The 13,304-nt window shown below is 36.0% G+C and overlaps 1 protein-coding gene across 1 annotated transcript in view; it reads left to right on the top strand.

Annotated features, from left to right (window-relative positions):
• The first annotated feature begins 8,304 nt into the window (after positions 1-8,304).
• Positions 8,305-13,304, top strand: part of TRHR (thyrotropin releasing hormone receptor) — a 45,941-nt gene continuing 40,941 nt past the window's right edge. Inside the window, exons 1-2 of the mRNA XM_037494318.2 lie at positions 8,305-8,398; positions 10,247-10,344. The gene's annotated coding sequence lies outside the window, so the exon portion shown is untranslated. The remainder of the gene's footprint in view (positions 8,399-10,246; positions 10,345-13,304) is intronic.

The following is a 13,304-nucleotide window of genomic DNA, read 5'->3' as shown; positions in this document are numbered from 1 at the left end:
ATACGCATACCAAATGATAATAATTACATGAACTTGTAGATAGGCACAGCTGTAGTGATGAAAAGTAAATCAGTACTGGCCACAGGCCGAGAACTGATGGGAGGGTATTGGATAAATCAAACATTATACAAAAATGAATAATGATGTAAAATGTATATTTATAAATAAATATATTTAATAAGAAGAAAAATAAATGTAACTCCCTTTCCCATGTTATTTATATAAGGTCTTTCATAATCATTTTTCTGCCTTCTTAAATAGTCTCACTTCCCACCTTCTTTAAATTTTTTTCTATTTCTCATTTATATTATACTGCAAGCAGTTCTTAGAACATGCCATGCTATTTTATGATTGTGTGCCTTGGGACATACTTCTACCTTTTCTTAGAAAATCCGTTGAAATTCTGCTTACATATCAACTTTATGAAACCTGCTTTCACAATTAATCTCATATAGCAATTTGTGCATTAATACATTAATATCTCTTTCACTGCATTGTAATTCTAACATGCACCTGAACTATTTTTGTCTTACTCATTTTTATTTCCTTAATACAAATCTTGATAGCCACTATTGTTAAGAAAGGCAAATTCTAGAACTGCTAGAAATAGGAAGTGGGGAGAACGAAAGACCTCTAACGCATTTTAATACCTACAGGTGGCAGGAAATGTGCATCTAAGATATGGGAGCTAAATATTTTTGTCACCATATCACAAGTAAAGAAACTAACACTCACAGCCAAGAACTAATGTCCTTGTGGTCATGTACCCATTATCTGACAGAATCTTAATCCTAAGTCAGGTAAGTCTACCTGAGTCTAAATACCATTTTATTTTCAATATACCAACAATAGATAAGTAAATATTATACTGTGAAGTGCTATGGACAAATTTTCCCTTCTGTTTACATTCATCCTTAAATGTATGACCTAGCAATAAATTTAAGAGTGAGATACTTTTAGTATTTGAAATTAATTACACTATAAGATATTGCCATTTATCAGATAATAACATTATTCATTCATTTCCAGGATCACAGTGCATGGTTGTACAATGAAGAACCCCAGTTATTGGCACTGTGGTCTGTGAGTGGTTCCCCTGGAGTTGTGCAGGTGAGCGCCTGCACAGATATACCTGCTCTGCCTCAATCATTAATTGAACAAGTATTTGCTGAGTGTCTGTTATGTGCTGAATTCTGGGATGGACTCTGAGCATACAAAAACTAACAGAGATTTTAGTGTTTGGGGGGAATTAGACAAAGGAGAGGTAACTGCTACATGTTATCATAAGAGCAGAATGACATGATCACTCTTAGGAAGGACTTCTAACTCAGAAGATGAAATGAGTATCTTGGATTTGCCTCTGTCCGTCCTCTCCCCACATTGACTTTTTACTGCCATCAAGTCACATTTCCCCTCCACAGAGGTAGTGTCACACCAAAGGTCAAGGCAGAAAAGACCTTGTTTCTGGCTCCTTGTTGGAAAGATGGTGATAGACTCTAATGGGTTGTTGGGTCATTACCGATCTCTTAGGTGTGTTACTCTCTAAGGCTAACAAATCTGTGCCTATAAGTATATTGATTGTTTTTCTTTATAATGTCAAAGTCATTAGGCTAAGAGAGTATCCCAAGAGCAAAGCTGAGAAGGAACACAGGAAGGGAAGGTGACGGAGAAATCTGTCCGTGGTGTAAGTCTCCTGAGCAGAAGAGCCCTGTTTGTCTTTTTCATGATTACACTCCTCTTGAACCCTACCCTCCACACACACTAGTGCTGGGTTGTACTTGAACATCAAATGAACGAATGAAGGATTGAATGATAGATATATGCATGTATTATTAGCCAGGGAACTTGGACCTTATAATGGATGGGAGAGAATGTTCCAAGCAAAGAGAAAAGTAAATGCAAAATTATATGCTAAAAAAAACAGATAAGGAAATATGATAGGGGGCCTCCCCGGTGGCACAGAAGTTGAGCGCTGGGTTGCGAAGCTGCCCACAGCCTCTGTAGCGCCAGTTCGATTCCTGGCCGCCGGGCGAGGGTCCCACATGGCGCGCAGACCTCTCCTGCCGCCCGCTGCTCCCCTCAGCTGTGTACTTCGGTCCTTCTGCCTGCTCTGCTCCCCGCTCTGGCTCTGGTGAATTCTCTCACCCTCCCGCGGTTCTGACTGTACCCAGTGCTTGTATAAATAAATAAATATTTTTAAAAAAAAAAGAAAAGAAAATATGATGGGCTTCAGGAACTGAAAATAGACCAGTTTAGCCAGAGTTGAGAAAAAGGGGGGTTAAGGAATGAAATATAGAATTGTAATTCTGAAACAAATAACTGCTCGATTCAATAATTAGGCACCGTGAACTTGTAGAATAAACCATTTCTTTCCATGGACTGGGCTGGCATTCTGGAACATGTCATAATATCTAGTTAGTAAAACATTGAACTACCTTCTCCATCTCATTTTAGATTTAAACAGAACCATCATTTTGAGTATAAGCAAACAATGATTTAAAACATAACATAATTTAAGGTTTTCTCAATATTAGTAACCATCTGCGTTGTCATGGTTGGGAAGCTCATAAAATAATCCTATAATCCAAAAATGCTACTAATCAATCTGAAAATAGACATTTTTTCTTGTGCTTTCAGCAATAGCTTCGGAGAGCTTCATTTTAATTAGAAATATCCAATTATAATAAATGCCTTCAATGAAGATGTAAAAGGACAGGGATAAAAGCAAAAGGAACAGGAACACTAAAGAGCTAGGTTCTAAAGGGCAACCATTATTCAGTTTCTTGTAATTGCCCTCAGAATTCACCATCTATCTTAAAAGAAAAAAATGAATTATATAAAATGTATTACTAGCAATGATACTGTAGGACTTTTTCCAGGTGGTTTACATAAACAGAAAAATAAGTGTATATGAGGTCACACATATCCCTCTCAGTACTTAGGGATGATAATACTAGTCTTAAAATATACTAGGAAAAAAGGGGTTAATCCTGCCTTCTCGCTTTTTGCCTTGTTCAGGTATACGTGTGAAAATTTATAATATAAATTGTCAAGTGTCATTTTAATCTGTGAAAACACTCTTTTTTTAATTTTATTAAGTAAAATTTCTACTTATTGATATAAAATAGGTTTATAAGTATATATAAATTTCAAGTGTGCAGCATTTAATTTGACATCAGCATATACTGTTAGGATCACTACCAAAAATCTAATTGCCATCCACCATCATTCAATGAACCCCCTTTGCCTGAATTACCCAGGGCCTTTTTTCTTCCCCTCTCATAAACCACCGTTATATTTTTACAATGTAAAAGTTTGTTTTGTTTTGTTTGTTTTGTTTCTTTGTTTTTCACATATCACTAAAATCATATGGTATTTGTCTTTATCCATTTAACTTATTTCATCTAGCGTAGTATATTCTAGGTCCGTCCATGTTGTCATAAATCATGGGCCTTGATTCCCAATTATTAGACCATTAACTCTACCAGCTCTGAGTTCATGTGCCACACACGTGGGGATATTTCCTGACTAGCTCTTAAGAAACTATCAAAATTCAAGGTTCCTGGCTAGATTTGCAATCACACAAATAGTATTAGAATCACAGTCTATTTGAATAAAAACTGTAAGCATAACATTTTCTTTAAATAAGTTAATATCTGTCCAATGATGAACAGCACATTGAAATTAATGGTCTGTGTAAGCATGTAGGGAGACAGATTAAGTCCAGAAACAGAAGGAGCTTTGACAAACTTGTCCCTACTAATAAGTTTTTGCAACATTTTTACCCATAAAGATGTCTAGGATATTTAAGAAATCCCTCAGGAGGCCTATATAATTAATATATACTCGTCTATTGTATTTTAAGATGTCTAGTTCCATGATTAACTTTAATTTTCACACTTCTATGAGTTAGATAGGTTGGTTTTATCATCTTCATCTTACTTATACAGAAAATGAGGGCGACAAACTTGACCAATGACACAGCTAAGAGAAACAACTAGAATTAGAACCCATTCTAACTGTAAAACCACTGTGTTTTCTTCCATAAGCTTTCTAAAACATGAAATTAGTGGCTTGGAATATGTAGGAACTTTAACTCTATAATCATGTATCACTGCTTTACTTTCCTTCAGAGTAAAGATGAGGAGATATCTCATTGTTAATGGGAAGAACTAAAAGAATCCATCCCATAGAAAAGCCATGTAAAGTGCTTTGAACAGAAGAGACCCAGAATGAATGCATTTGTTTTGAAGTTTAACTCCATATTCAAAGCATATTATTTAGTATCATCCACATTTAAATATTATTCTATAGGAAAAAAATGGTTTCTGTAGTGTTTGGTTTCCCCCCCAAACACTAAAATCTCTACCTTATAATATAGGTAGAGTATTCTCGCATCTCCATCTTGAATGTCAAACATCAGGAAGAAATTTTCCACAGGAATATTGTTATTGCTGTAATATATTAACTCCCTCCAATATTGAAATATTCCAATTATGGAAACTCTACCTCAATATAATTCCGTTATAAAAATGAACTACAAATTTTCTCCAGGAAACTGGAATGGTGAATGGAACTGCTACATGCAGTTGAGATTTCCTTTTCTTCTAATCTCATTTAGATATTAGATCACAAGAGATCCAGCAGCTCAGAATCTGCCATGTCAGGAAAGACTCTGATGAGACTCTAGGACAAAGGGAGAATAATGCCTCTATGATTCTCGTTAACAATGGGTCTGTCAATAATTCTTCCCAAACTCTACCACTAACCCTCCTATAATACCTCTTTCTTCTTAGGGCCCTTCCTAGCTACTTTACTTCTCACACATTTGGAAATGATTTAAAGGTGAGAGCTGTAAGTAAATAGAGGTACGCCACCTCCTGCCATACCCTTAAATAAGTGCAGCAGGGACATGAAGCACATAGACTTTGGAACCATTTGACTTTGGTTTGTATTCCAATTTTGCCATGAAATTGGGCATGTCACATATTATCTCCATATCAAGGCAGGGATAATAATAGTTTCTCCTGCATAGAATTTATAACATTAAATAGAGTAAGTTTTCAGTCAGTGTTAGCTATAGTTAATAGTCTGAAAAGTTTGTAAATTTTATTCTCCAACTCCATACTAATATAATTATAAAAAGTCCATTTATACTTGCAACTTAATTGTGAAAAAGCAATGTTTTTGTTCCAAGCTTCACTAGAATCTCATTAAATACCCAGGAGAAGACATCCCATCTGTCTCTGAACAATATTTCAGACCTCACTGGTCACTAACTTCCCTCTTCCCAGCATTTCTGTGCCCCTACATTTTATGATTATGCATTTTTATGAGTTGAAAGAGGAGCAGTCACACTCTGCCATCTTTATTTCATCCAATTTTTTAATGTGAATGATAAATAGTCTCATTTATTAATTCACTCTCAGTTATAATCCCACTCAATGGTGTGTCAATCCTTTCATGGTTTTCTTCCTGTATATAAACTTGGTCAATAAAACCAGTAATTTTTGTTTTGCTTCTTTCAAATCATATAAACAATTAAGTTTACAGAAGATAGGGCACTTTCTATTTTTTTCACCGAAAGACTCGGGTCCTGAAAATTCCATCGATCCCAGATGACGTGGGACAGTAAGTCTTTCTAAATTATTCATATTGGACAAATTTATTGCATTTGTCTCTAAAACATCCCAAGCCATTGGAAAATGAAGCATAGTAGAAATGACATTTGTACTCAGAATTGCTGGTTTCAAATAACCTTCTGGTTTTGCTTTCTACTCTCAGTGCTATTTTAGCAGTCAGCAAACATTCAAGGCTATCATTTATAAAATAAAATTGGAATATTGTTCTTTGTTACATTAGGACTGTTGTAACATGCCAACAGAATCATAATGAAGAAAAAGTTATCTGACATTAAAATTTAGTACATAAGTTACTAAATGGGGCTCCTATTGGGCCTCCCCTGGTGGCGCAATGGTTGAGCACTGGTGAGGGTCCCACAAAAAAAATAAAAATAAAAAAATAAATGGGGCTCCTATCAATTTATGGTAGTCACTAAAATTTAGGAGGAAAAATGAAATATTATACATGAAGTTCTGTTTTCTTTTCATAGATGTTCATGTCCATCCATATTCATGAGCAAGTTTATTTTGTGTTTAATCAATAATAAAAAATGCACATCTCTTTTGGAGTTCCAATATTCTCTGTTCTAAGAGTCCACAGACTCTTCCTTCAACATTTGAGTACAAATGTCTTCTCAGTACAAAAAGAATAGGAAAAAAAGAGATTGTTTTAAGTACTGCTGTCACCAGTGACATTTTCACAATTACAAAGATATTGTTTTTCAAGACAGCCCTTTTCTCATAAGCTGTACAATGTGCCGGTGTGCCCCCTAGATTTCTAGCTATCCTTTTATGAGCTGTGACCTGGAGCCAGTTTTGTTGCTTCACTGTGCTTATATGTCTGCATCTATAAAATGTAAACAATAATAACATCTTCCATTTGGGATTATTATGAGGACTACATGCATGGATATAGAAATCTAGAGCAATATCTGGCACAATCCAAATATTGTAAAAGTATTTTGTCATTCCTTTGACTGAGTCAATCAATATCCTAGATGATGAAAGAAAATATTCTGCCCTCAAGAGCAGTATATGAGCATTATAAATTTGGGGCTAGGTCATGAGGTCATGATGTCAAGTAAGGCTTCCCAAAAGTCATGCACCACCTATGAAGGTTTTGGTCAACAACAGACTGCACAGGAATTGGCAACTGATTCCAACAGGCATGTAGGATTTGGATGAGGATAGACTGGCACATCAAGATCCACAGGAAACAATCACGATTTGAGACAAGTTGTGGAGTGTTCACGGGTCAATCAGATCATGGTTTACAACTTCATGAACAGACAGCCTTCCATTTGAGAGAAGAAAGGGGCCCCAACAGGGAAAAGAAAACTGGGGACCTACAAAAGCTAGACAGAATAAACAAAAATTGTCTGTTTAATATCCCACCATGTGAGCCTGAACATCCCAAAATTTGTGGTTAGTACTTTAAAGGTAGTTATTCATCATCTTAATCACACCACCATCCAAACATTTTTGTTTTCATCACTAAGAATTAGTTATGCCAGACACAGCACAGTTTTAAAGAAACCCACATAATGTTCTATCTTTGCCTTTACTGACTTCCTTCTCAGACATTTAAGAATACCAAAAAAAAAAAAAAAGGACTTTGATTTGTCAAAATTGGCCATCACTAAACTATGTTACTCTACATGAACAGTTACTTTGGCATAACGAGCCTACTGTTTTACAAATGTGGTGACATTTATACATCCTAGTAAATGTCACCTCCTTCAAGGTGTCATGGGAAGAAGGCAGCTGCAGTGGCTGCCCTAGTTCCACACATGTGGAGAGCTTATGTCTTAGAATTCAACAGAGGTTGAGGATTTTTTTTATGCAACTCTTATGTGTGCTGCTTTGTTCTCATCCTGCTGGGGTAAATGAAGACCCCCCAGAATGGACCTGCTGTACATGCTAAAAAATTGGAGGGACAGAGCATTTGGTGAAGAGCACAATCCATGGACAAAGTGGTTAAGTCAAATGCTACACAAGCTGGGCAACCCTGGTGAGTTTCTCACTACCATCTTGTCTTTTTTCTCATCTACAAAGTGAGGATATGATAAAGTATAACTATACCATGGGTCTAAGCCAAGACTATGGCTTCAGGTAGGGCTAAGTCCTTATCACTAAAAGATTAAGGTCCTTCGAATGACCAGGACTATAGTATTAAGGAGCAAGTAAGTGTGAATATTAAACTTCTATTTTTTCTCACAAAATATTTTAAGCAATTAAATTTGAACAACCCACTACCTACTGCTCTTTCAAGAAAAATATAGCACATTTGTAACTAATGACTTAAATCTTTTAAAAATCATGGATTCTCCCTGTTGCAAAGAAAGAACAGAACAAGTTATTTCTAAATTGGCACTCCTGTTTTGCAGACAAATTAAAAGTTACTGAGAAATTAAGGAACAGTCTCTAGCTGCTCATTCAGCTTGGCTTCAAGACTGATTTTACTACCACCCTTCAATAAGGGAGTTGCTTCAGTCTGACAGATCAAATTTAGTTTGAGTGAATAAAGTGAAAAAAAATAGAATCAGTTTTCAGAGAGTTTTAAAGATCTTTGAATTGTTTAATTACAGCCTTTACAGAATTTATTAAATCCATCTTTATACCCTATTAAGAACTGACTGGTTATCCCCAAATCACCATGTAGAAACAAGACCGCCATCTGTTATCGTTCCAAAGCCTTCGTGCAAATGGATCCCTCGGGCTCCATGACTCAGCCACAGGCCAGGACAGCAGTTCATCAACAAGCCTGCCAGCACCAAGTGGGTCTTGCCATGAAACTGCTCATGTGCTCTAGAAATGTTTGTTATCATTTGGGGTTTTGTGTGATTATGTGAATTCAGACTTGTGGGTAGCTGTGGAAACAATAGTTTTGACCCAAAGTATGTTTCTTTATTCCTTGGTAGAACCAGATTTGAAGAATTCACGTGAGTCCTTGATTATGTATTTAGGCACTTTGCAACTCACAACCATGTGTAGAATGTTCTGGTGGTTCCCCATGGCCACAGCTGTTTTCTTCCTTCTTCAAAATGATACCTTTGCTTTCAGGCAGCATATCTGTGCCTATGCAACATGAAAAGCCCCTGTCCTGGTTGTGAGCACTGTACAAGAAGCACCTAATGTAATTTATAGTATGAGCTTGTATCAGACACAGGGGAAACCTTTATAACGCACAAAACAAAAATTCTTTCAAATCCAAGATTAAAGACTGTTTTCCGAGTTTACATTTGCAATGGATTTCAAGTATCACTTTTCCTCTTATTTGCTATTTTTTTTCCTATTTCAAAGTGTTAATCTGATGCTAGGAGAAAGTTTTTTTAAAAAAAAATCTTAAGATGCTTATTGTGGACTCCTGGTAGGCAGTTCAAAGGAAAAGCTCTGGGACTCCTGTAAGTCCAAGAGATGTGAAGAACACTTTTGTGTCTGGAGTGATATTATATTTCAACCTCCGAACATCAGCAAGAAATACTACTAAGGCAACACAGCAGACATGTATGGGTGTTATATGGGTTTATAGAAAGATAAAGCATTGTTTTTCAAAATTACTTTTACAAGATACACACAGAGAGAGAGAGAGAGAGAGAGAGGTGGGGAGAGAGGAATTACCATTATCCAATAAATTGGAGAAATGCTACTTTGCTAGCTCTACCTAGAGAAACCTAATACATTTTATTGTCTTAACAGATATGAGATGGTATACAGTAAAGAAATCTGTGTGGCTCAGAATTTCTCCAAGTGTTTGAACTACAGAATCCCTATCACTTGGGATTAACACAACTTGTTTTTTTTTTTTAGTAAAACACTTTGGAAAATATTCTTGAAATAATCATCAGTTAATGCCTATATCAGTATTGGTGAATTCATTTGCTTTTTAAAAATAAGTCTCTTTTCAACTTTTCATCTTTTCCCTGCAAACTAAATTTTATCTTTATTGTCATCACTTCTATTGTTCAAACCTCTGCAAGTTTAGAAGCCTGGAAGGTGAAAGTTTTCCCTGTAGTAGCCAGGAGATGAGGCCTTATTTAAATCAATGAACAATTGCTTTTCTGACCCAATTACAAATTTGTCAGTGGCCTTTGCTTCTACTACTAGCTAATAAAGTAGCTTCCACATTGTAGGAAGCAAACATTATCTCCTAACAGTTGTTCAATTGGGTAAGCTCCTTGCCATTCGATGAAAAAGAATAAGAATATGAAGCTTCTAAGATGCTGAGAAACTTCGTGAGTAAATGGGAGGATGAGAGACTGACTCCAGGTCTGTCTTATTCCATCTGCTTTCCTTTGGACCACACAGCCTCCATATTACTACAGAGTACTAAGCTTGCTACTGTGAGCTTACCCACCTTCTGCTTTAGGAAACTACAGTATGGCTACATCCAAAATGAAATGAATGAATAAAAAAGATGTGGTGTATATACAAACGATGTAGTAACACCCAGTTAGAAAAAAAGATGAAACCCTGCCATTTGCAAAATCATGATTGGACCCCGAGGGACTTGGCACAGGCTAGCGATCTGCCGTAGAGCACAGGGCAAGGTAGTTAGCTTCTTCTCACCTTTCCCCAAAACTGCCTGGCTGATTTTCTTCCCCCATTAATATCTCCACATCAAGTGCCAGAGGATAAGGGAAGAGCCACAGCATGGAAAAGACAAGAAGGAAGTGTTGAGAGTGCAGTTTCCACCCATCACTCAAACCCTCTAGGATATCAGGTATCTAATTGTTCTTTATTTATTGGTGTTTTTGTGGGTGTTTAGAGGTGTCTTCCTTCTCCTCTCAGGGTCCACCTGTCAGTTGCGTTGATATAGGTAGTTCCTCCAAGACTGGCTCCTCTGTACAATTGCTGGAATTACCATCTTCCAGAGGTGTTGCCAGGGTACTTAGTGCGGAGCCTGTCAGAGGTTCCATGCCAGTATCGATGATACGAAAGAATAAACAGCTCCAGGGAAGCCTTTTTTGCTGCCCAGTGCTTTCTCCTGTCTGGTTGCCAACCTTTAGGCTTTGATCTCTCTGGAGACCTATGACAAAGTCTTCAGTTGTCCCTTTGAGACACTCTCACATGCCACTCAGGGCAGTGACAGTGGCAGTGAAGTCTGTCAACGACTACACAGACCTCTAAAGAGAACATCCCTACAGCTCGTAAACCAGTCTCATCACATCCTTCCCCTTTGTGTAGCTGGAGATGGGCAGTGAACTCAGTATCACAGAACTGTGTCAGAGTCTCCTGGCAGAGATGGCCTGGGGTTTACTCTTTTTGACGTTTGGAGCTTGGCCAACACTTCAAGGCTGCAGGAAAAGTCACATCACATCTAACATCTGGTTTCCCAGCAAGAAGCCTTTCTAAAGAATGTTCCTGTGTGTTTCAGTCTTGTGCTTGCATTTCCCTGTGGGTATCTTCAAGGTGCTTGATCCACAGTATGAATTTCTTGTAGGAAGTCACTGCAGTTTCATGTTTACAAGCACATGGTGGTTTATCTTTCACCATGTTCAGCTAATATGCTCTGCCCCTTATTTCCTGAGTTGTCTAGTGCATATTATTTAAATGTCTCTGTGCCATGCTTTCAAAACCTCTGAATGAATATTATATCTAACTCATCAGATTGTTGTGAAGATTAAGTAAAACACTCTATGTAAAATGCTGACCATAGTGCCTGCTCTACTAAAAGCATTCAATTAAAAAGTAGGTAAAGAAAAAAAACCTGAATGGCTATTTCTCAAAAAACATGCAAATGTACACAGGCACATGAAAAAAATGTTCAACTACACTTAAAAGGAAAATGCAAATCAAAACCACAATGAGATACCACCTCATACCTATGAGAATGGTCTGTACCAAAAAGAATGGAAAAAAGTGTTGGCAAAGGTATAGATTTAAAAAAAAAGGTCTCATTCACTGTTTGTGGAAATGTAAATTGGTGCAGCCTCTATGGAAAATGGTATGGAAATTCCTTTAAAATGCTAAAAATGGATATACTACATGATTCAGAAATACTACTCCTAGTTATTTATCAGAAGACTATGAGCACACTAATTTGAAAGGATAATACACCCCTTGTCACTGCAGCATTATTTACAATAACCAAGACACAGAAACAACCTAAATGCCCATTGGTGGATGACTGGCGAAAGAAATTGAATACATACTCAACGGAGTGCTACTCAACTATTAAAAAAGATAAAATATTGCCATTTGAAACAACATGAGTAGAACTGGAGGACATCATCATAACAGTCTCAGAAAGTAAAAGAAAATTACTGGATGGTATCACTCTTGTCACATATAAGTAACTAAAGCAAGTGAACTAAGAAAACACAACAAAAATAACTCTTAGACTCTGAAGAATATGGTGGTTACCAGAGGGGAAGCATAAGGCTGGTGGGAGCAATGCGTATGAGGCTGTACTGAACAGAATACTATACAGCAATGGTAGATCAAATTTATACTTAAAATTTCTTTTTAACTTAGTATTTAATCAAAGACACAAAATATATATTATATGACTATTCATGGAACTTCAAATATAGACACATTTAATCTGGTGATAAAAGTCAGTGAAATACTTTTAGGAAGATAATTGGGAAGGAGCACAGAGAGAAGCTTCTCAGGGGCCATAACTTTCTGTATCTTGACCTGGGTGGGGATTACATGACTGTGTTCACTTTATTTAAAAAAAATCATTTAGCTCTACATTTATGATTTGGACATTTTTCTGTATATATGATATACTGAAATTAAAAAGTTAACTATATTTTTAACAAATAAAATTAATTTTAAAAATACTGATGCAATATAGCATTAAAAATATATTTCCTCTTTATTATGATTTTTTATTGAAATAACACTGTATTATAACATTATATAAATTCCAGGTGTTCACAGTTGAAAATCAACATATGTATATACTACATTGAGGTCACTAAGATTTTGAATTTTTAAAAAATTAATATAATTTTAAAAAACCTAAAATATATTTTAAAAATTAAATAATGATGACATTTATTCCTTATAGCAATGTTACTAGCTGGGTGTGATAATTACACTCCCTATTTTTTTATAGAAAAACTCCTGAACAAAAGGAGCTTTAATACCTTATTCAAAGTCACAAGATTAAAACTGTCTCCAGAACCTGGGTTTTATGCTTTGAAAGAATGAGTAATTTAATTAAGTTTTTTAAAACTGAACTATGGCAAGAAAGCTCAGTAGGGAATCACACACCTAAGAAATGTTTTCCATAGTAGTCACACACAAGAAATTTAATCTCAGAAAAAAAATGACAGCACTTGTCAGAAGCAATAAAAAGTGCTGGCAATGGTCTCCACTATGAAACCTCTGAGTTGACACCTTTCTCTCCCTAAGTTAGAGATACTATTTTGATGCAGCTCTTTTACCTTGTGGTTTGTATCTTTACAATATAATTAATTAATATTTAATTTGGCTTTTCTGGGAAAACTGGTTTGAAATATTTTAAATCGATCATCAAAAAAGAAAGCAACTTGATTAAATCAGGAGACTAACATCTAGATATTTTCAAAATTCTTCAAGCAGAATATGCCAATTCTATATACCCTACATTTCCTCTCAAAAGAAATATTCCTCAGTTCTAAGCTAAAAGACCAGGAACCAGAAATAAATGGGAACAGTTAAATGAGGACTGAAAACAGCAAATATCAT

This window comes from Talpa occidentalis, unplaced genomic scaffold, assembly GCF_014898055.3.
Source record: "Talpa occidentalis isolate TD23 unplaced genomic scaffold, MPIMG_talOcc4v2.1, whole genome shotgun sequence".
Lineage (NCBI taxonomy): Eukaryota > Metazoa > Chordata > Mammalia > Eulipotyphla > Talpidae > Talpa > Talpa occidentalis.
The sequence above is the reverse complement of the archived record's forward strand: the minus strand, read 5'-3'. Positions and strand labels throughout refer to the sequence as shown.